The 23,307-nt window shown below is 41.4% G+C and overlaps 1 protein-coding gene across 1 annotated transcript in view; it reads left to right on the top strand.

Annotated features, from left to right (window-relative positions):
* The first annotated feature begins 7,918 nt into the window (after positions 1 to 7,918).
* Positions 7,919 to 23,307, top strand: part of DISP3 (dispatched RND transporter family member 3) — a 96,358-nt gene continuing 80,969 nt past the window's right edge. The window contains exon 1 of the mRNA XM_075190205.1: positions 7,919 to 8,363. The gene's annotated coding sequence lies outside the window, so the exon portion shown is untranslated. The remainder of the gene's footprint in view (positions 8,364 to 23,307) is intronic.

A 23,307-nucleotide genomic window follows, 5' to 3' on the forward strand; every position in this document is an offset into this window, starting at 1 on the left:
TTAGGACAATTCTCCTGTCTAGGTGCACAGACTCTGCCAGGCAGTTCAATGAGGAATACTTTGCTGAGAAGCTCTGCTCTTTTGGGTAAGGGGTCTCAAGGCCGTCCTCCGATAAGAGGGCAATTATTGGAGACATTCCTCACAACTTTTTAAGTTGGAGAATCGGGACGACAGGCAATCCCCCAGCAATGCGTCTACACGCGCACAAGAAGGGAAATTGGCCAAGCGTCACTGGACCCCCACTTCTACGCACTGGATTGCCCCCGCCCCCCTAAAAACACCCCTCCAATGCGGCACGCACCAGTGCGGAGCAGCACTGAATGGGACACCTCTTACAACTTTCTGGCTTGCGAGACAAAGCTCTCAAATCTGAATGGCGGAACAAACCCCTCAAACCAGGACTGTCTTGTTTAAATTGGGGTAGTTGGGGGTATGGTGGACAGTGCAAATATTGCAACATTTTTTTTATTTACTTTTAATTATAATCTTAGTTGGCTGAAACTTTGCTGCGTTTGTTAGACAGGATGGGCAGATTGCTGCTGGAACCCCACCCATGCAGATTACGAGGACAGTAGAGCACTAGAGTGCATAGGGTAGATTTCAGGTACAACGAACCCCTTAAATTTCCCCAATTCACCTGAATTGCCCCTTTCTACTGCCAGACACATGGACACAAAGCTGATATGGGACTCACAGGGGCCATCCTAAGTATTCTTCTACTTTGTACTCTGCCATTACACTGAGAGTAAAATGCGGCAGTACATGACTTGTAGAGTTATTTGTTGTTGTTGCCCTGAGATACAACTAAACTCTCTTTGCACTGGACACAATTGTTTGCGGAGAGCAGCTTTGTGTTGTCCTAGGACAATGGAAAGAAAATAAAACCTGATGATATGAATATGTGGGTGAAAAGCAGAGACAGAAACTAAAGAGAACTTAATTTATGCAGCAAAAGTGTTTGGAATCCGTGTGTAAGGAAATACATGGAAATCATCAAAAGTGGATACCCCTTTAATGAAGAGCAATTAAATACACAGAACACCTGGAACGCTGCATGAGTATTTCACTCATGTGGATGAGCTCTAAATGGTATTAATAATCGTCCCTTGTAATCGCAAATTGTTTTCAGTTGTCTTTAAGCAGCAATCCCGCATAGATTGTTTTTCTGTAAACAGCAAGATAAGTAACCTTTAAGCATGCATCCGCCTTGTCATTTTTCTTAGCTATCCTCCTACAAATCCTTATCTCCTTTCCAAAAGCTCTCTGTTTGGCAAATAAAATTGACTGCCAGACACAGTTAGTTTGCTACACAGACACAGTCTCATGGCTCTAAGCATGTCATGTGATGGCGGAGAAAATGGAAAGAGGAAGTCACAGTGCTCAGAGGTGCGTTTCAAAACCTCTCTCCATCACATCATTTGCTATGTAACTGTGGTTGCCATGGTAATCCAGAATCATAAATCATTAATATCAGCCTGAACGATTAAAAAAAAAAAAAAAAAAAAAAGATAGATACCAATATTCTTCTGCCACAGATATAACCCATTTACAGTAAGTTAGTTAGTCTTTCCTCTATCCTCTCTTAGCTCTGAAAAATCCTGGCACATCCATCCCCATGGAATTTACTACAAATCTGTATCCTTCCTCCGCCCGCCACTTGCTAGTGCTTATCTGTTTTAAATTGCTGTACAATTTCTTAAACAGCTGTCTCCAGCCGTAGCTGACACAAACAAATCATTATATGCACCACGTCTGCCTGAAAAGAGGTATTTTCTCTGAGCTCTGCAGAACAAAGTGATGCTAAATAGATGATAAGCAGTGTGTAATGAAGACCTTCGACTGATAACCAAATTTCCTAATGAAACTGTTTGTCGGGCAAATAATTTCTCGGTTTGTCACTTGAATTTATTTAGGCTCCTGGTTTGAATTTCCAAAGCAAACAGAATGTTCACAGTAGCAAATGATGACTTCCCTTGGTGGCAGCTGTTGGAGACTACAAGTCCCAGCAGGCCTTCCCAGCTAAAACCAGAAGTGTACATTCCCCTTTCCTACAGCAGCCCACGCAACTCAAGTCTTGTTGCTCCTCCATACACTCTCTGAAAACTGAAGAATGCTACTATTATTTTTATAATGCACAAGTGATTATAAATGTATAACTCTATCATCTGTGTTAATAGTGTGTTATGAAGTCATTGCTTATAATTGTTGAGTTCCGATGACATCACTTTGAGTCTGATTTAAGTAAAGATGCTCAGGCTCGGTTCCTCGAGAACCGAACACACCCGATCCGAGTGGATCCGAGTGCTCTGTACTTTCTCGTGCCCTCGGAATCGAAAACGAGGCAAATCGCCATTGTTACATCGTCGGATCTCGCGATTTTTGGATTCCTTATTAAGATCCAACATAACGGTGGGCAGGAGGGACGGCGGGCCCAAGGACAATTCCATCTTGCACCATTTTCCTTTTCTGCCACTGCTGTGTGCCAACGTGTCCTAGATTTGGTTTGTGTCATTGCTCTGTCACTTACCATCCAGCCAGGTCGCTACAGTATTTATCCGAAAGTGTATGCAAATAATATTGTGATCTGTGATGTGATCAAAATTGACTGCAAATGACTTGAAATTAGTGTTATTGAGGTTAATAATAATGTAGGAACAAAAAAAGAGCAAAAATATGTGATTTTAGCATATTTTAGGAATTTTCCTAAAAAAATTCCAAACCAAAGCCAAAACACATGAGGACGGTTTTGCCAAAAACAAAAACACAAAGCTAATCCAGATCCAAAACCAAAAACAGTTCACGGGGGTCAGTGAGCATCTCTAGATTTAAGAGGTTGACATAAACTCCTTTGTGCCACGTAACAATGCTATTTCTGTAAGATTTGTGGCAGTGCACTTGCGCAGAGCTTACAGCCGTGTTTTGAGTTGCACATATCTCATACATATGTCCACTTTCACATGGAGAGTCAGGTCAGGGTAATTCCCATGTAACTTCATTACAGCAGATGCTCGGCGATGCCAGTTAACCACGCCTCTTACACATGCATCCAATTTTGACTTACACGTATTTCTAAGATACACCATAGATCTTTGCGCTCTCATACGATTGGTGCAAGTTTACCAGTAGAAGATGAAGACAGCGGCATCGGTGCCCCAGACGTATCTGAACGCTAGATTTAAAGCTGTACATATGCTCAGACTGCAGCCATAGAGACGCAATCGTATCAATGAATTTTTGAGTTTACGCAAAAGTCGCATTTTTAAACATTCAATTGGGAAAACGTGGCTTTATAAGGTATAACACTTCCTTTGCCGTAAACTATTATAAATATTAGAGGTCACTTTTGATTTCCGCGACTCGCCATGTGACCTCTTGCTTTTATATGGTCACATAACGCCTGAGTGACTTTTAATACCACTAGAATTTACAGTAGTGGATACATCATCCCATAAATATTGATGGGTTATTGTATATTTTACAATGGTGTAATAAATATTTTAATATCTGAGAAGACTGAAGATTTAAGACTGAGAATGATGAATAATCCCGACCTGTCTCTTCTCTGCTTCAACTATATATATTGTGCGTGATTGGCATGTCATTAAGTGTCACTAATGTCTTCATTTGCAACTGATTGGAACCCTTCAATCAAACTATGGTCTCATTGATTGACTTTGCGCCACATTATCGTCCTCGGTTATACAATCTATAGGAATTATTATTCTTTTTGCCAGATGTTATTACAATGTTATTATTAATGCTAAGAGAATGCTAAAATATTGATCTGTGCACATGCATAATTCATTTGTTTGCTGAACCTTTATAACAGTTGTTATTGGATTCATAATGAGTAAAGCTACGATAATATATGTGCCAGAAATATCATTACACTGTAGTAGAATCTAAAAAAAAAAAAGTACAGACATAACTGTTTTATTAGAAAACGAGCACTCTGATTGGCTCAAGAGCGCCTACATTTCTTCACTGCGCATGGGACTAGCGGAGTGAGGGCTTCGGAGTAGGAGCACCAGTGGATGAGTGCAGAAATTAGATTTCATTTTGCAGAGTGTGGTTATATAAATGTGGTAAAAGGGCGGGGCACATTTTTAGAAGGGCGGGGCACATTTTATTGCTCCTTGCAATATGGAGGGTTGAACAGCCATTTCCACTTCATGAAGGATCTTGATTTTGGACAAGCTCAGAACTGACGGAGATCGGTCCCCGTCCAAAGATGAACCAAATTTGCAAACTGTCCTGTGGAAAGTTTACCTCATTCCACATCTCACCATGAAATCATGGGCGTTTTTGCCAGAGGGATGTGACCTTAAGGGTTCCCAATCCTTCCCCAAACACCCCACAAAGCAGAATTTAGCCTAAATTCTCTGAAATGTAAATTTACAAACACAGTCTGGTGCGACCGTTATGTCAACAGGCCACACAAAAATGGGACTAAAAGATTGTATCAGCAGAACTTCTCACCTCTCCGAAGCCGTCTGTTCTGACGTGAAATTTCATCTGTGCTAATTTTTACCGCAGCTTTGCTCAGCAGTTATGATGTTCCCTCATTCTCATGATTCATTTAAGACATAAATAAGGTAAATGGAGCAGTATTTTAGGACAAAACAATGAAAGGTTTTATTCTATGAAAGAGATGTTAGTGAAGGGGAATGAGGATGGACCAATGATCATCCCCACAACAGCTTTCATGTACTTCCCACCTGTCATGATATGAGGGACTAGCCCACTGCCCTATGGATCAGGGCTTTTGTCTTGATCCCAGGACAGTTGGGAGATGTGCCCTGCTAAGCAGTGATACACAGGACCTGCCGTTGATGGGCGCAGCGTTGAAATGGTATATTTAGAAAAGAGGAACAGGGTTGGGGCATGTCTCAACTTCATATCTACTAACTGACCCAATTTCAGAGAGACAATTCCAATTCTAGGGCATTGTCCCGCCCGGGGGTGGGAACATTGGAGGAAAGGAGATTTCTAATGGGCAGTCTAGCACGTTACAGCTCTAGACACGCCCTCTGTGGGTGTGGTCAAGCCCCCTTTGTCACGTTGCCACTCCCCCTTCCCCGCTGCTGGAGACTGACATTTTGGGAGGAAAGCAACTTAAATATAGCCACAAGCAAGTGTGTCCCGAGTAAGAACTACAAAAGTTGGGAGGTATTATTATTACCATTTATTTATATAGCGCCACTAATTCCGCAGCGCTGTAAAGAGAACCCACTCACATCAGTCCCTGCCCCATTGGGGCTTACAGACTAAATTCCCTAACACACACACAGACAGACACACACACAGACAGACTAGGGTCAATTTGATAACAGCCAATTAACCTAGTATGTTTTTGGAGTGTGGGAGGAAACCCACACAAACACGAGGAGAACATACAAACTCCTCACAGATAAGGCCATGGTTGGGAATTGAACTCATGACCCCAGTGCTGTAAGGCAGAAGTGCTAACCACTGAGCCACCATGCTGCCCGAGGTAAGCTATATATTAAATTTACACAATTGCACAGTGCTTAAACGTCTTTGCTTCCTTGATACTGAAGCGTTTTGCAAAGGTGCCTCCCATGATCGGAGAGGAGGCGTGCACCTCGGGTGGACCATCTAGGTGTAAAACCAATGTGTTCTGCCCTCTTCAACCAGTGTTCCAGTGTGCTCTATAAACAAACTCCACAGACATGTCATTCACACAGACATGACATGACCAGGTGCGCACGGCAATGGGGTTGTATGGAGAGGTTGTAGAGGACAGTATGGGTAGCCTAGCACTTTAAAGCACTACATACGACTGCATGGGTGTGGCCACATCTCCATCGCGGTGTGGCCACGCCCCATGTCCCGCTGCCGGACACCCAAATGTTGAGAACTATGTTTTCAATTTTACATAACTCAAATATTCATTGGACAATCCTAATAGAGACTGATTTAGGGATTTGGTCTCTGTAAAAAAAAGGCAATTTGCATCTTGGCAAAACCATGTTGTGCTGCAGGGGGGGAGGGTGCAAATTTAAAATGAGAGGACAGATTTACAACTTAGAGTCACACCCTCTAATTTGCAGTTTAAAAATAAAGCTGTCAGATAAAATATTGTACTTGCACCCCTTGCATGGTTTGTCCAGTTGCAAATTTGCTGGATTTGCTCCTTGCTCTAGAAGAAGGGGAGAGGAGAGGAGAGGAGAGGAGAGGAGAGGAGAGGAGAGGAGAGGAGAGGAGAGGGGAGAGGAGGGGAGAGGAGAGGGGAGGGGAGAGGAGAGGGGAGGGGAGGGGAGGGGAGGGGAGAGGAGAAGGGAGGGGAGGGGAGGGGAGAGGAGGGGAGAGGAGAGGAGAGGAGAGAGAAGAGGAGAGGAGAGAGAAGAGGAGAGGAGAGAGGGGAGAGAAGAGGAGAGAGGGGAGAGGAGAGAGGAGAGGAGAGAGGGGAGAGAGGGAAGAGGGGAGAGAGGGGAGAGGAGAGAGGGGAGAGAGGGGAGAGGAGAGGGGAGAGAGGGGAGAGGAGAGGGGAGAAAGGGAAGAGGAGAGGGGAGAAAGGGAAGAGGAGAGAGGAGAGGAGAAAGGGAAGAAGAGAGAGGAGAGGAGAGAGGGGAGAAGAGACAAGAGGAGAGAGAGGAGAGAGGAGAGACTGGCTTCAGTACTGCCAGGATAGTTCCTCTCAAATTTATTTTAAGAATGGGGAGACTGAGTAACCTCAGTCAGCTCCTCTCCTCCCTGAGCTGCTACCCATCCTCTTTACAGCTGACGGTTCAATAAAGTTGAAGGTTTTACACAAAGCTCCCTGCGCCCTATGAGATTTATTGGAGAAATCAAGTAATGCCTGAAGCTTCACTCGGTTCATAGACCTTGGATAGAATGATGGAAGCATCAGAGAGAGAGGGAAGTGCGTCCGTGTATTAGTAAAATCCGTCATATGGACATACATACAAACATACATGTATCTATCTATCTATCTCATATCTATCTATCTCATATCTATCATCTATCTAATATCTATCATCTATCTAATATCTATCATCTTTCTATCTAATATCTATTTATTTATCTATCTATCTATATATCTAATATCTAACTATCTATCTAATATCTATCTATCTATATATCTAATATCTATCACCTAATATCTATCTATCTATCTTATATCTATCATCTATCTAATATCTATCATCTATCTATCTAATATCTATCTATCTCATATCTATCATCTATCTAATATCTATCATCTATCTATCTAATATCTATCTATCTCATATCTATTTATCTAATATCTATCTATGTCATATATATATATATATATATATATATATCCTATCTATTTATCTAACTCATATCTATTTATCTATCTATCTCCTATCTATGTCATACCTATCTATCGATCTATCTATCTATCTTTGTCTATCTATCTATCTCCTATCAATTTATCTAGCAATCTATCTATCATCATTATACTATTTTACTATTTCAAGTTGACATTAACATTTTGTTTATATATATTTTTTTTTTATTTGACCCGAACACAGTTGGATTCACTTATGTCAATGAACTTGAAAGGGGAGACCTTCCTCTTTATGACAAGTGGTCTCTTGTCTGCCTCGGACACCAGGGGGCTGGGATAGAAGGGGTTATAAAACCTCTCTTATCCAGACTCTATTACTAAGCTGTGTACTAGTGAGGCCCTTCATTATAATGGTCCGGATGATGCACAGGGATGTATGCAAAAATACTGTTAATTAATATATTAAACCCACTGCTGGAAACAACATCCTTCTGTATGGAAGGAGAATCTACATCTGTCTGGCAGGTTTTGTATATTATACACCAGAAACTGTAATGACAGAATCCTGTCAGTCTTCTATCCCTCCCTCCAGCCTGGGCTTGTTGCCCACCCAGGGCATGGGGGGTGCATGTGGTCTAAGACCCCCCTGCCTGCCCTGCAATTCCCCAGCCAGGACAGGAGTGTGTGCCAAGCAGCTGCCTTCACCAGCAGAATATATAGAAGGGTTTGTACCAAGAGCTGGAAGCACAGGGAGGGCATTAACCCTGCAGAGTCTCTGCTGGCATCGGGCTGCAACATGCAGCCTCCTCTGAGCTCAGCCTGGGTGCAGCACCGAGGGCGAGATGACTGTGGCACCGTCCATCCTTCCTGATGACACTGGTAGGAGGATGAAAGGGGACTTGTCCCCTCTGTCATTTACCTCAGTGGTAGGAGCCGAGATGAAAACAAAGGAGAGCACCACATAAAAGGGATGGGAGCTGTGTGCAGACAGAAGGCTGGAGCAGAGAGTGGAGGAAGCAGGGACTGCACAAGGGGATCCTGGATCTACACTACAGATCAGCACTCTCACTGCACCCTACTCTAGGTAACAAAGGGGGGGGGGGCTGTGGTAGGAGAGGGGGTACAGCACAGTTATCTATCTCTATTCCTTAAGGAGGATGCATGACTAGAACCACCAGCCAGCCTTGTTCCACATAAGCAATAAAATAGGGAGCCATCAGAAGCCAATATGTCACTATGTGCATATTTGGAAATTCAGTCGGTCCAGAGCATCCTCTGTATAACTCGGTGAAGTTTCTCTCTGTTGCTGATTTTCCTATCACCCATGTGTCTGACTGTCGTGGTACAATAGGTTGTTTTAGGTTATTGGGAAGTTTGTTCTCAAACTGCAGCTTCCTTTGTCTGTGAGAGGGGCACATGGGTGGTGTGGTGAGGGGCAGCTGTCTGTAGGGGGCATCATCCTGGAGTATCTGGGGAAGACCCTCAGCTGAGCCGCCCAGCAATCCGGCAACAGGGCTTTCACCCCTTCACTCCCAAAACCTGTGTGCTGCATGTAGAAAGAGTTATATCCAATGGCTATTTGTATTTATTTATTGCTGGATACCCTGATGTTTGTTATTATATACTATATAATAATATTATTTATTATTGTAATGAACATTAGATGAAATTTTTCCTTTATTTGAACCTTTGCTGTGTCTCCTCTGTAATGTTTTGTTTATATGAATCTTTTAACTGTTTGTTTGTTGCTGATCTGATCATAAAAGTGTAATAATCCGAAATCTAGCCTGAAAAAAAAAAACCTCACTTCAACAATGCCCTCTTATGTTTAAAAGGGGTTTATTGAAAATGATAGTGACATCTAGTTATGTGCTAAAGAATGTATTTTGTTTGGCAATCAGATGACATTTTTTTTGCATCTCATCGATGAAATCTGCAAGCCTGCATCTATCATTGAGTTGTCCCTATATTGGTATTGTGCCATGCCCCGTATGCTTAGTTTAATACACTGTTTGACCTCATTATACAATAGTGTACTGTATTAGTTTTACGCAGAAGGGATGCAGACTTGGTGGTTTTTATGCAGAGTGACATGCATATTAATGCTCTAACAGTCTATTTTTTTTTGACTACCTCTCAGTCATTACCCTCTTAATCACATTTTAGCCTTTGCAATTAACACAGAGTTCCCACAGCCGGCGGAGTGCCAGGCTGCTGTGCCCAGATACACTCTGCCATGCACTCGTCCATTCCCTTTGTCCGGTTTCCTGGTGGCTGCATGGAGCCTTTGTCCTTTATTTCTTTAAAAAAAAAAAAAAAAAAAGACTATTTCTTTCATTCAGAACATTTTGTCGCTTCTATTCTATACACACAGAGGATTGTCAGCTCATCATTACATTTTTCTGATTAAAAATGAAAAGAGTGAACTAGCTCTTTCTTTTTCATATCACATTATTCTTGCAAGTTGATTCCCTTATTCAATTCGCACATAATAGTCCTGAAAAAAGACAAACTTTATTTCTGAAAACTTTTTTTTCCTGCTCTTTTAGGTTTTCTGATTTTCTTTTTTTGAGCATATCACAGTACAGAAGGCAACTGATGTTATCATGCCACATTGCATTCATTGTGTAGGATTACGCATGTAACTCAGTACTAGCAGGAGATTGATTTAGCAGAGTGCTTAAAACCTAATGTAGAATCGCTTTCCTATTTTTACTATAAGTCTCTGTCTAAAAAACCCCACCTCTGAAACATTCTTAATTTAATTGTTGATATCCATACAGTCACCAAGGATATGACAACTAAACTCTTTGGGGCAGATTAAATTCGGCGCAAGATGCCGCTGGGCTTGAAGTGCATATTGGCGGCAATTACGGTAAGAAATCTCTGCTCATTGTTCTGCATCCCTCGGTGGGACGGGAGGAATAATGATCGGAAATTTCGGTAAAAACTCGGACAGACTGTTTCGGAGGCACATGGCGTCACCTTGCGCCGAATTGACTCTGCCCCTCTATTTGCATGACCTGTGAAAATGTATTTACCATAAGAGAATTGATTTGGCATGTTAAGACAAACTTCAAACCCAGAGCATGGGCATGATGTCTAGAAATGCGAAATTGGAGACGCTACCTGAGTAATGGGAGCACGTGTCTATGCTCCACCGAATTGAATAGACTTTGTGCAGGTGTAAAAGGACCTTGGGAATTGTGTAGAACTCACAAAAACTGCCGTTTAAGAGCCGTTAAGCTGTCATTGGCAAATTGCTATCTTTCTGTGGTTCAGTAGGGGTTAACCAATTCTGCACAACTCTGCAAAAATAACTTGTCACTTCTACCCATCTCCCACAATATTAAATGCATACAATCTATTAATATAAATCACAAAGGAATATCCTATAAAAATGCAACAAAGGGCTTATCAATGTTACAGTACAATTACTGAGATATGCTCTGTGCCTGTGTAAAGTTTATTGTGGCACAGATAAAAGTTGAAATTGTCCCCAGTGAGAATTTGCAAGGGGATGTGCTTGTTGTATAATATTTATCTATCTGAGCAGGGATTTATCATACTGGCAGCTTGTGCTAGGTTGGGTGCATTGAGGTTTGCCTGTAACGCTTAATTCCAGAGAAATATTATCAAGGCTGGGAATGGAATTTATATCTCTAGTTCCGTGTGTTTTGCCCGACGCCTTGGAAAGCGCTAGTGATGTCACAGCGCTAGATTCTGTCACTGATTGTTAGGTGTAGGTGTTTTTTAACAGAATATTGGCCTACTAATGTCTAACGATTTTGTACTTTGCTACCTTTTTGTCATTTACTTGACCGTCAACAACGTTTCCTGTACCCCAAGTTTTCCTATTGTAGACCTCTGTATACAGAGATGGAATCTCTTATCCAGAATCCCGTTATCCAGAAGGTTCCAAATAAATGGAAAGAAACAGGAAATTATTTCTACATTCACTGTGAGGAGCTTTAATAAACAATTTAGTGCAGATTATGGTGGTGATACAGACAATAAAATGTTATAATGATGATAATATGTAAACATGTCTTCTAAAATGTTTGCAACCCCGATAATTACTCTTCCAACAACTCCACAAGTCAAACATGAGACAAGTGTGCGTAATGTGCTCCGATCGCTTCTGGGAACATCGGTGGAAAAGAAAAGGAAAACAAAAATTTCATGCTTGTCCATGATCCAAAATATGAGTGATTGATTTCATGACAATAGGTCTCCTGTGACAATGGTTTAAACTCATTTGTAAAATAAAACATGGGATATTTCATAGCGCCCCAATTGTTCCAATTTCAGCAGGGCAGTCCTTAATTTAGGGCTCATGTTTGTCCCGCGGGCATGAATGTTGGGAGAAGGGAGAGATATAATTGGCCGCCTAGCGCCCCCACATACATCCCAACATTTAAAATCAATATTAAGCCCTTAACATATTTGGGGCTCTGCCCACTTTCATATTAAGCCCCACCCTTTGTCAGGCCAGCAAATCAGGATGTCCCACCTAAATAGGGACAGTTGTTAGGTATGACGACCCCATCAAGACGTGGCCACGCCCCCTGTCCTCCAAGTGCCCCCCTGCGTAGTCCGTTACAGTTAGGAACAAAATCTAATAAAGTAAGACTGGGTATTTAAAGGACAATCAAAGCATTAAGATAACTCCGCTTTCAAGCTTTTCAATCCTATCAATGAAAAAAGTAAATACATTTGCACCCCTTGTATTGCAACATGGTTTGTCTGGGAACAGAGTGGCTCCTTTTAGTTTTTACTTTGTTCCTAACTTTAAGTATATCTCATAGTGCACAGGTATTAAAGCCATAATATGACATTAGAGTATCTGGTGAAAGGTCAGTCACATATTTATAAGATCATTTTTCTTTAGTTTGCCAGTAATCTCATACCCCATTACCATTCCATAATTCTTAATTATATTGCATGGAAAAAAATAAATCCCAATTTTGTATCTACAAAGAACGTCTTTGGAAAAATGTAACGCTAAAATCTTTAATGTTCTTCTAAAATTGCACTAATGTTTTTTTCTGCAGTGAGATAGTCCATTTAGTGGAGCGCATTACTACAGACTTAAATACACTGTCACTTCTTTAGTTCAAGGACAAGCAGTAAAAAAACCGAGTGACAATATGTAATTATTAGTGGAGTAAGTAATGAATATAAAGTGAATTAAAATTGTAGCATGCATATAAATTGATACCTAATCTTCTAATATGTGCTAACGTTTCCCAGACTCCTCTGTGCCTCCCCCTTGTCAGTTCTCAGAGTGCATGTTAATGTGCCTGATGCAAAATAAATGTTAAATTTAGGCATTTAGTGGCATTAACTAGTGCTTGCTCTGCTTCTTTTTATAGAACATAGAAGGAAATTGAAGTGAAGACAGAGTGTTGAGGTTCTAATAGTTGGCGTATTTGTGAGTGGCTGCATATGTCCCCGTTAATTATGCAAAGATCTCTCTCCTGAGATACCCTACCCATAGGGCAGAACGGTTAACGCCATCTTCAGCGTTAACCATTAGGGTCAAGCTCCGAAATGCTAGGCCCAGATCGCAGTCCCCATTGAAAATGATGGGGACTGCAGATTAATACGATACTTAGCCTAATGGTATCTCCTGCGTCAGGCTTTATTACATAGATGTATTACTTAAAAATGCCTAAACCATCTGCAAAAAGGCCATTTCCGTATGGTTTATGGCTCAATAAATATTTTTTATAATAAATAATTGGAAATCATGACAATGTACACAAAGCCTGGATAAACTCAACTACTGCTGGCGCATAAGTTCGGTGACGGAATATAGGTGTCATAGAAAGAACATATTCTCTGTAATATATTGGCTAGTAGATTAGAGTAACACTTTCTCTTTAAAAGTAATTTGCAGTCAACATATATACAGTTACTGCTGACCGCTTCTTGAGAGAATCATCTTTCTGGCCTAACTTCATCATTTCCCATGAATAAAATACACGGTAGACTAGCAGACTGTAGATTTTGTGTACTTTGTGGAAATGTCATTGTCGTACATCAGTAACCGTTCAGTATTACCCTGTTTTATAATAAATGTACAGTTACGGATCAGTTTTCCTCCTCTTAATAACAATGCTTCGTCGTTACTGCTCCTGGGCACGAACTACCGCCATAAGATGAACAAACTGAGTTATGCCACATCACTTTACATACACAGGTCACTACCCAGAATCCTCTCTGACAGATTAGCCGCTGGGCAGTATTTTGGATGACACTCTGTACTGTTCTTTAAGGGCTCTGTTTATCAAAACTGAGAAATACCTACGGCGAGATGGGTGATAGAAAACCACCCAAGACACTTTTTAATAAACAGGACCCTTTAAAGTGTTGAAGGGAAGAGCTAGCTGCATTGTTTTACCTGTCTTTGAACGTCAGAACGGATCTGTTATAACGTACCTGTACATAATCACAACAGAGGGAGTCATTTTGGCGGCTAGAAAGAGTTTTACAAGGCTGCAGCTACTCAGTTCATTCCTAATGAGTTGATATTAGGTGGACCCACAATTTGGCTGCCTCTGCTATGTATAGACAACAAGTCCCATTTATCAATAGACCCTTAATTGTGGCGATGAGATTGCTTGTTTATTGACAGTAAAAAAATCAGTTATCGCCGTATTTTAAAAATTGTAATCACTAATGGGTTATATTCTGATATGAAAGTATTTTTTAATGGCTTTTGTTCTGTTATTTCCATCCTGGACCTCCCAATTTTTCTAGCTTTTCCCTTTCTTGTATTAGAGCGAGTCGAAAACGAGACCTTTGATGAATCTGCCCATTTATCTCATAAGTTGCTGGCTGACGCTGCCATATTCTGTAGAAGTCTTTGACATAACCCTAATAATTCAACTCGTTAAACTCTCCCATTAGCAGCATTTACTGTATGCTACATTCTTAACCTGCTTAGATATCACATTAGCTCTAAGTTTCTATGGAGGGACTCCTGCATTTCTGCTAGTCATGTATATAGAGCATACTTTCCAACATTTGGGCAATAATAATTCATTGTGACTATAATAGTAATATGTATTGACCAATCCAGCAGCTTAATTAGAACTGATGATTAAAACAAGTTTATTTACATACAATGTCAGACATCTTCAGGGCTCGTTCAGACGAGCGCTGTCTTCAATGGAACGCAACGAGAGAAAGACACATGTGGAATAAGTATAGAATTGGGCCTGACGCATAGTTGAATCTGCACCAGTTTGCGCAGCGTAAATTGCGTGAATTCGCACTGTGCATGCCCACCCATGCATGCCTCTGCATTCACATTTGTGCCTGAAGAGTTGCGACAGGGGAAGGGAAGGGTCGTTCTAATTTTGACCCAGTACAGTAAGGGCGTGTTATCGTAATTGGGAGCTGATGCAGACCTGACCGCAGGCCCAGATACCCCTTACAGCTTCTGATTGGCTGCTTGAGATTTCACCTCTGAATCCGATAGGTGCTTTCTTCATTTCTTGTGCATATATTATAGTGCTCTGTGTGCGTATGTGAGCAGGAATGTATCTGCTGTGTTATATCATACTTCCCAACATTTTAGAATCCCAACAGCGGAACAAAATATGCCCCACCCCCGTTTCACCTAAATGGGCGCAGTTCGGAAAAACCCCTCCCACTTTCCTGCAAAACTCCACCCCCTTTGTGGCCCACCCATCCGGGTGTCCCGCCAAAAATCGGGAAAGTTGGTTATATGAAGCCTAATAGCGAATGAAAACAGATGTTTGCAAAGTTTCATTGTGTTGTTTTCTTTTGAAACGCGGCCTAAGTTTATTGTCCAATAATCTGAATGAGGTTGTGAGACCTCTTGCATGTACAGATGGGAATATTCCTGGGAATCTTTATCAACTTGCTTCATTTTTAGCTGCATTTTAATGTTATAGGGCCTGAAACAGCTTATATAATTAAAGGAAATATTTCAACCTGAGGAAAAAGTTTTTCAAAGAAATTTTGTCTGTCATGCTGTTAATGCGCTAGACGTCGCTGCCAGAACCTTTCCGAGCAGCTATCTATTGATTGTGTCGAACACTGTGCACCGTGTTCATTGAACACCTAATGGACTGGCGCGTTTCTGGTCAATATTCAATTAGCTGTATTTTCCTTTGTAATGTATGACTCTAATAACAGTATAGAGAATATATGCTGCTTCTGGTCCTTTCTAGTGCTGTGTTTGCTGGTAGATAAAAAATATAAATTATTTTCGGAAAAATTTTAATACAAGGATCCACTTGTAATGGCTCAAGACCTCACCGCATCACTGTCACTTTAGCCACACCCACTTTATTGGCTGGCGCATGCGTTGCTAGCCCCTCCCACCAGCCTGCCTCTGACTTTTCATCCATCATTCGTCTCGTCTGTCTGTTCCTTCTTTACACAGTCTGAGATATATTTTTAATCTTTTTTGGAAAAGAGGTTAAAGAAAGGTGAACATTACTATCTTTCCACTCTTTTAAAATAAGTTGGCGATATTCTGTTAAAGCAGATTTAGGCCAACAGGAAGACAGTTTGCAATGCGGCTTTTCATACTGATCAAAAACTCCTATCCACAGTCTTTGAATACAGAGACTAGGGGGGTATATTTACTAAACTGCGGGTTTGAAAAGTGGAGATGTTGCCTATAGCAACCAATCCGATTTTAGCTGTCATTTTGTAGAATGTACTAAATAAATGACAGCTAGAATCTGATTGGTTGCTATAGGCAATATCTCCACTTTTTAAAACCCGCAGTTTAGTAAATATACCGCTTGGTTGGCTGACAATATCTCAGAGATTCAGGTGAACCCGGGAAGGGTCGACGCTAAAATTAAAATGGCAAGACAATGAAGTCAAATCAAAAGGTAAAAGAAGAAATATAAAAAGTGTTGTGCGAGAGCTGGAATCTTGTGGTTGAAGCAATTGACCTTTAGTGTCTCCCAACGGAGACCGTGCAAAGCTTCGGAGCTTTATGTATGCATCAGCTTGGTCATTTCCAAAGACAGAGCAATATTGTAATGAAAGTATATCAGTTTTATGTGCTACGAGGAGAAGTTATTTTTAAATTGCAGCAAAAAAACAAAATAAAAACCACCAGAAAAATGGCAAATTTTTAATACTGCTTTATCCCTGTCGTACAAGAGGAAATCAGCTTGAAAGACGCAGCGTAAAAACTGGATCGATCGCTGTCTTGGAGACAGATTAGCGCATGGGGCAGCGCGGTGGCTCAGTGGTTAGCACTACTGCCTTACAGCACTGGGGTCATGAGTTCAATTCCCGACCATGGCCTTATCTGTGTGCAGTTTGTATGTTTTCCCCGTGTTTGCGTGGGTTTCCTCCGGGTGCTCTGGTTTCCTCCCACACTCCAAAAACATACTGGTAGGTTAATTGGCTGCTATTAAAAAAAAATTGCCCTTAGTCTCTGTCTGTGTGTATGTGGGAATTTAGACTGTAAGCTCCAATGGGGCATGGACTGATGTGAGTGAGTTCTCTGTACATCGCTGCGGAATCAGTGGCGCTATATAAATAGCTTCTGATAATGATGGGGGTAATACTCCTTTCCTTCTACATGGGATCGCTTTAGCTGTGACAACGCTGCATCTTCCTAGCGGATGCTTTCTTGTGTGACTGCAGAGGAGCTTCCTGTTCTCTGTAATATGTCACCATGGAGGAGTCTGAAAAAATCTATTGAAGAGTTAAAAAACCATGTCACCATCTCTGAACACTAGGAATAAAACCCAGGATGAAAAGTGGTTTATACAGGTCACAGTTCTCTGAGTTGACTTCTAATATCTGTAATAATAACTCACAGGGGGAAGGGAGTTGTTTCCTATAATACACACATTTTTTAATCAATACTGAAGTGATGACCTTAGAACTCACCATTTATACAGATAATACTTCTGCCAGTTTATACATATATTGTTAGCCCTTGTGTATTACACAGATATTATTTACAGGAGTTTATACTATACTTACCCGGAATGTCCAGAAGAATCCCAAATTTCAGTAGTTCCAATCCCCAGGAAAGCAGGCCTTTCCTGGATCCCACACACTTCCTAGGTGGGATGGGAGCCTCAGTGATGCGATTTGACGCAATAGCGCCATTCTGGCCCCACCCCTTTCATGCAGTATCCCGATCAATACATTTTCCTGTGGGGGAGTGACCAAAATGGTGCCACACCCCCTCTGCACTTTTGAATTGTTAAAGTTGGTTTATATTAGAGATGGTCACTGACCCCCGTGTTTTGGTTTTGGATTCGGTTTTGGATCTGGATTACCGTCGTGTTTTGGTTTTGGTTTTGGTTTTGCAAAACCTCCATTGCGTGTTTTGGTTTTGGTTTTGGTTTTGTTTGGTTTTGTTTTGCTATTTTTTGGGAAAATCCATGTTTTTGGGCCTAAATTAACCCAATTTAGTGCTCCAACTGTTTTAGAGACAAGTAATCTAATTGTTGAGGTAATAAATCATCCAAAAAAACAGTTTAATTCTTCGTTGGTAGGCCTATTCTACACACAAAACAGATTGTCTTCCTCTCCATCTATGCATATTGGCAATGCAGCCATCGTCTTTGAATGTATATTACACCCTACACTTATAGTTAAATATGTAAAGAAATGGAAAAAGCCAGTTTGGTTTCTGTCTCTCAAGGCCCCCCTCCACTTGTATAAAATACCAAAAAATTCAGCCATTATAGACTGTACAATATTAATTGACATGGAGAAAGCCAGTTTGGTTTCTGTCTCTCAAGGCCCCCCTCCACTTGTATAAAATACCAAAAAATTCAGCCATTATAGACTGTACAATATTAATTGACATGGAGAAAGCCAGTTTGGTTTCTGTCTCTCAAGGCCCCCCTCCACTTGTATAAAATACCAAAAAATTCAGCCATTATAGACTGTACAATATTAATTGACATGGAGAAAGACAGTTTGGTTTCTGTCTCTCTAGGCCCCCCTCCACTTGTATAAAATACCAAAAAATTCAGCCATTATAGACTGTACAATATTAATTGACATGGAGAAAGACAGTTTGGTTTCTGTCTCTCTAGGCCCCCCTCCACTTGTATAAAATACTAAAAAATTCAGCCATTATAGACTGTACAATATTAATTGACATGGAGAAAGACAGTTTGGGGTCACTCTGTCTCTCTAGGCCCCCCTCCACTTGTATAAAATACCCAAAAATTCAGCCATTATAGACTGTACAATATTAATTGACATGGAGAAAGCCAGTTTGGTTTCTGTCTCTCTAGGCCCCCCTCCACTTGTATAAAATACTAAAAAATTCAGCCATTATAGACTGTACAATATTAATTGACATGGAGAAAGCCAGTTTGGTTTCTGTCTCTCTAGGCCCCCCTCCACTTGTATAAAATACCCAAAAATTCAGCCATTATAGACTGTACAATATTAATTGACATGGAGAAAGCCAGTTTGGTTTCTGTCTCTCTAGGCCCCCCTCCACTTGTATAAAATACTAAAAAATTCAGCCATTATAGACTGTACAATATTAATTGACATGGAGAAAGCCAGTTTGGTTTCTGTCTCTCTAGGCCCCCCTCCACTTGTATAAAATACTAAAAAATTCAGCCATTATAGACTGTACAATATTAATTGACATGGAGAAAGACAGTTTGGGGTCACTCTGTCTCTCTAGGCCCCCCTCCACTTGTATAAAATACCAAAAAATTCAGCCATTATAGACTGTACAATATTAATTGACATGGAGAAAGCCAGTTTGGTTTCTGTCTCTCTAGGCCCCCCTCCACTTGTATAAAATACTAAAAAATTCAGCCATTATAGACTGTACAATATTATGAAAAATGGACAAAGCCAGTTTAGGGTCACTCTGTCTATGACACCCTACCCTTAAGGATAAATTGCCCTAACAGCAGCCTTTCAAGATGGTATGTGATATGGAAATGCCACAAGTCCCTTTCCTCTTTGGGGGTAGATTGCACCCTACACTTACATAGAAAGTTTTAAAAAGATGTTATCGGCATCATCTTCAGCTTCATCCTCACCCTCATCAGTGTGTACGTCATCATCACAGACTATCAATTCATCGCCGCTTGAATCCGCCATTAGAGAACAGTCAGTGCTTGGATGTCTTGGATGGTGAAGGCCTTCCTCGTGGAAGATGTAGTTCATTTTTATAAACATCATTTTCTCCACATTTTTGGGAAGTAACCTTCTACGGCGATCACTGACTAAGTTCCCTGCTGTGCTGAACACTCGTTCAGAGTACACACTGGAGGGTGGGCAGCTTAGGTATTGCAAAGCAAGTTTGTACATGGGTTTCCAAATGGCTTGCTTTTCTTCCCAGTAAGGAAAGGGACTGTCTGACATTTCCATATCAACTACCTCTTGAAAGTAATCCTCCACCATCCTTTGCATGTTTATACTCATATTGGATGGACTTATGGGCAAAGTGACACATTTTTTTGAAAAATCCTTCAAACCAGCCCAGATGTTAAATTGTTCTCGTCTGCCCCCTGTGTCTTCCCTGCTTCTTTTTTGGAAATTTAATTTTTTACGAGCAACAGCTTGAGAAAGTGAAGGAGGACACGTCGTCAAGCCGAGGCCCAGTTCAGCGGCCAACTTGCTGAGCAATAGCTCCTTGCAAAAGTTCACATCTCGCTCATTTACAAGTAAAGACTCAATGTAGGTTTTAAACCTTGGATCAAGCACAGTGGCCAAAACGTACTGATCCGAGTTCAAGATCTTAATAACTCGAGGATCATTGTGAAGCGAATTAAGTACTTGATCGACAAGGCCAACATACTTTGCTGAATTGCTTGCTTTCAGCTCCTCCTTCATTTTCTCAAGCTGCTTTTCCAATAGTCTAATTAAAGGAATGACTTGGCTCAAACTAGCAGAGTCTGCACTGACCTCACATGTCACAACTTCAAATGGTTTCAGCACCTTGCACAGCACTGAAAGGATTCCCCACTGTGCAAGAGTGAAATACATCCCCCCTCCTTTCCCAATGTCATGACTTGTGCAATATGCTTGGATGGCTTTGCGCTGTTCCTCCATCCTCTGAAGCATGTACAGGGTGGAATTCCACCGAGTTACCACCTCTTGCTTAAGTTGGTGGCAGGGCAAGTTAAACTGCTCTTGGAGCTGCTGTAATCTCCTACATGCTGTGGCTGAATGCCTGAAATGGCCTGAAATTTTACGGGCCACCGAAAGCATCTCCTGCACCTCACGGTTATTTCGTAGGAAGCTCTGCACCACCAAGTTGATGGTGTGAGCAAAACAGGGAATATGTTGGAAATCACCCAGCTGTAATGCTCGCACTATATTGTTGGCGTTATCTGAAATGACATACCCTGGGGAGAGTCCGAGTGGTATAAGCCATGCATCAATCACATCTCTCAGTTTGCGTAACAAATTGTCAGCCGTATGCCTGTTAGTGAAGCCGGTGATACAAAGAGTGGCCTGCCTGTGACAAATGTTACGTAGTGGTGTACATGCTGCTGCTGTTCCTGCTGGTGAAGGTGAATGACCAACCCAGTGGGCTGTCACAGTCATATAGTCTTTGGTTTGGCCACTTCCACTTGTCCACATATCTGTGGTTAAGTGAACAGTGGGCAGAATGGCATTTTTCAGCGCAATCTCTACATTTTTACACACTTTTTGGTATAGTTGTGGAATAGCTTTACGGGAGAAATGGTGTCGCGATGGAATTCTGTAACGCGGACACAAAACCTCAATTAACTGTGAAAAACCAGCTGCGTTTATTGTGGAGATTGGACGCAGATCTAACACTAACATTGCAGCCATGGCGTCTGTGATTCGCTTGGCGACTGGGTGACTGCTGTCATATTTGCTTCCCCTCGCAAATGATTGTTTCACAGTTAATTGCTGAAATGTAGGACTGCTCATTTTATTCACCTGCCTCTGGGATGACGATTCACCCCCAGCAGCAGCAACAGCAGCAGCAGGACTAACGCTTTCTTCAGAGGAATCAATAATAGTGCCGGAGTCATCCAGCCTTAAGTGGGATGCCGGGCTAACTCCGAGCGCTACTGAGGATATTGATGAGGATGGTGTGGTGGGTGTATTTTGTAGCCGTCGGTATGTCGGTGAGCGGAGGGTCTTAGCTGATGAGGGAGTGCTTGTATTCTTTTGGGAAGAACTTTCAGCTTTTCCCAACACTTTGCCATGAACTCTCGTTAAATGGCGTAACATAGACGAGGTTCCAAGATGGTTAAGGTCCCTCCCTCGACTGACTGTGGCTTCACATACACTACAAATGGCTATACAATTGTTGTCTGGATTTGGGTAGAAATAATTCCACACATAAGAAGTGGATTTTTTTGTTTTATGCCCAGGCATGACAATGGCCTTTTTCTTGTCACGTGCCAGAACTGCTGCCACTGGTGCAGGACTTACACAAACAACCTCATCCTCATCAACATCCTCATTAGCGCCCTCGTCGCCTACACAAATCTCCCCCTCATCCTCTTCTAATTCCAAAGTGGCATCCTCAATTTGTGTATCCCCGGCTACACTCGGGCTATTAAGGCACACATCAGCAGAATGCTCACGATTAGACATCCCACTGTTGGATGGACTCTCCACAGGGATTGTTGTCATTTGTGAATCAGAGCAAATATTCTCCTGTAATGCCTCACTGGTATCTTGCAGCTCAGCTTTGACGCGTAACAGTAGTTGTGCACCAATTGTAGCCTGGGTAACTTTTTGGGATCTGCCACTAATAGCCAAAGGTGAAGGCCTCATTCTCTCTTTGCCACTGCGTGTGTAGAATGGCATGCTTGCAATTTTTTTTTTATCGTCACTTAACTTTTGCTCAGTTACACTTCTTTTTCGCTTCAATACAGTAAATTTTTTTTTGGTTTTTGTTTTTTGCACTAATTTGAAAACACTCTGTTGTTTGACATCGCCTTGGCCAGATGACGTACTGGGAACACTAACATCAGGACTGGTGACAGAACCTGGTTGCTCATTTAGATCATATGTGGACTGCTTTGAATCCATTCTGAGCGCAAACCACTGGGGAGTGCTAAAAATTATTGAGTAGATACTGCTGACAGATATGACTTTTGACAGCCAGAAATATTAATGCACAATTAGGGAGGACACCCCAAAAACACTGAGGAGTGCTAAAAATTATTGAGTAGATACTGCTGACAGATATGACTTTTGACAGCCAGAAATATTAATGCACAATTAGGGAGGACACCCCAAAAACACTGAGGAGTGCTAAAAATTATTGAGTAGATACTGCTGACAGATATGACTTTTGACAGCCAGAAATATTAATGCACAATTAGGGAGGACACCCCAAAAACACTGAGGAGTGCTACAAATTATTGAGTAGATACTGCTGACAGATATGACTTTTGACAGCCAGAAATATTAATGCACAATTAGGGAGGACACCCCAAAAACACTGAGGAGTGCTACAAATTATTGAGTAGATACTGCTGACAGATATGACTTTTGACAGCCAGAAATATTAATGCACAATTAGGGAGGACACCCCAAAAACACTGAGGAGTGCTACAAATTATTGAGTAGATACTGCTGACAGATATGACTTTTGACAGCCAGAAATATTAATGCACAATTAGGGAGGACACCCCAAAAACACTGAGGAGTGCTACAAATTATTGAGTAGATACTGCTGACAGATATGACTTTTGACAGCCAGAAATATTAATGCACAATTAGGGAGGACACCCCAAAAACACTGAGGAGTGCTACAAATTATTGAGTAGATACTGCTGACAGATATGACTTTTGACAGCCAGAAATATTAATGCACAATTAGGGAGGACACCCCAAAAACACTGAGGAGTGCTACAAATTATTGAGTAGATACTGCTGACAGATATGACTTTTGACAGCCAGAAATATTAATGCACAATTAGGGAGGACACCCCAAAAACACTGAGGAGTGCTAAAAATTATTGAGTAGATACTGCTGACAGATATGACTTTTGACAGCCAGAAATATTAATGCACAATTAGGGAGGACA

This window comes from Mixophyes fleayi, chromosome 11 (genome assembly GCF_038048845.1).
Source record: "Mixophyes fleayi isolate aMixFle1 chromosome 11, aMixFle1.hap1, whole genome shotgun sequence".
Taxonomy (NCBI): domain Eukaryota; kingdom Metazoa; phylum Chordata; class Amphibia; order Anura; family Limnodynastidae; genus Mixophyes; species Mixophyes fleayi.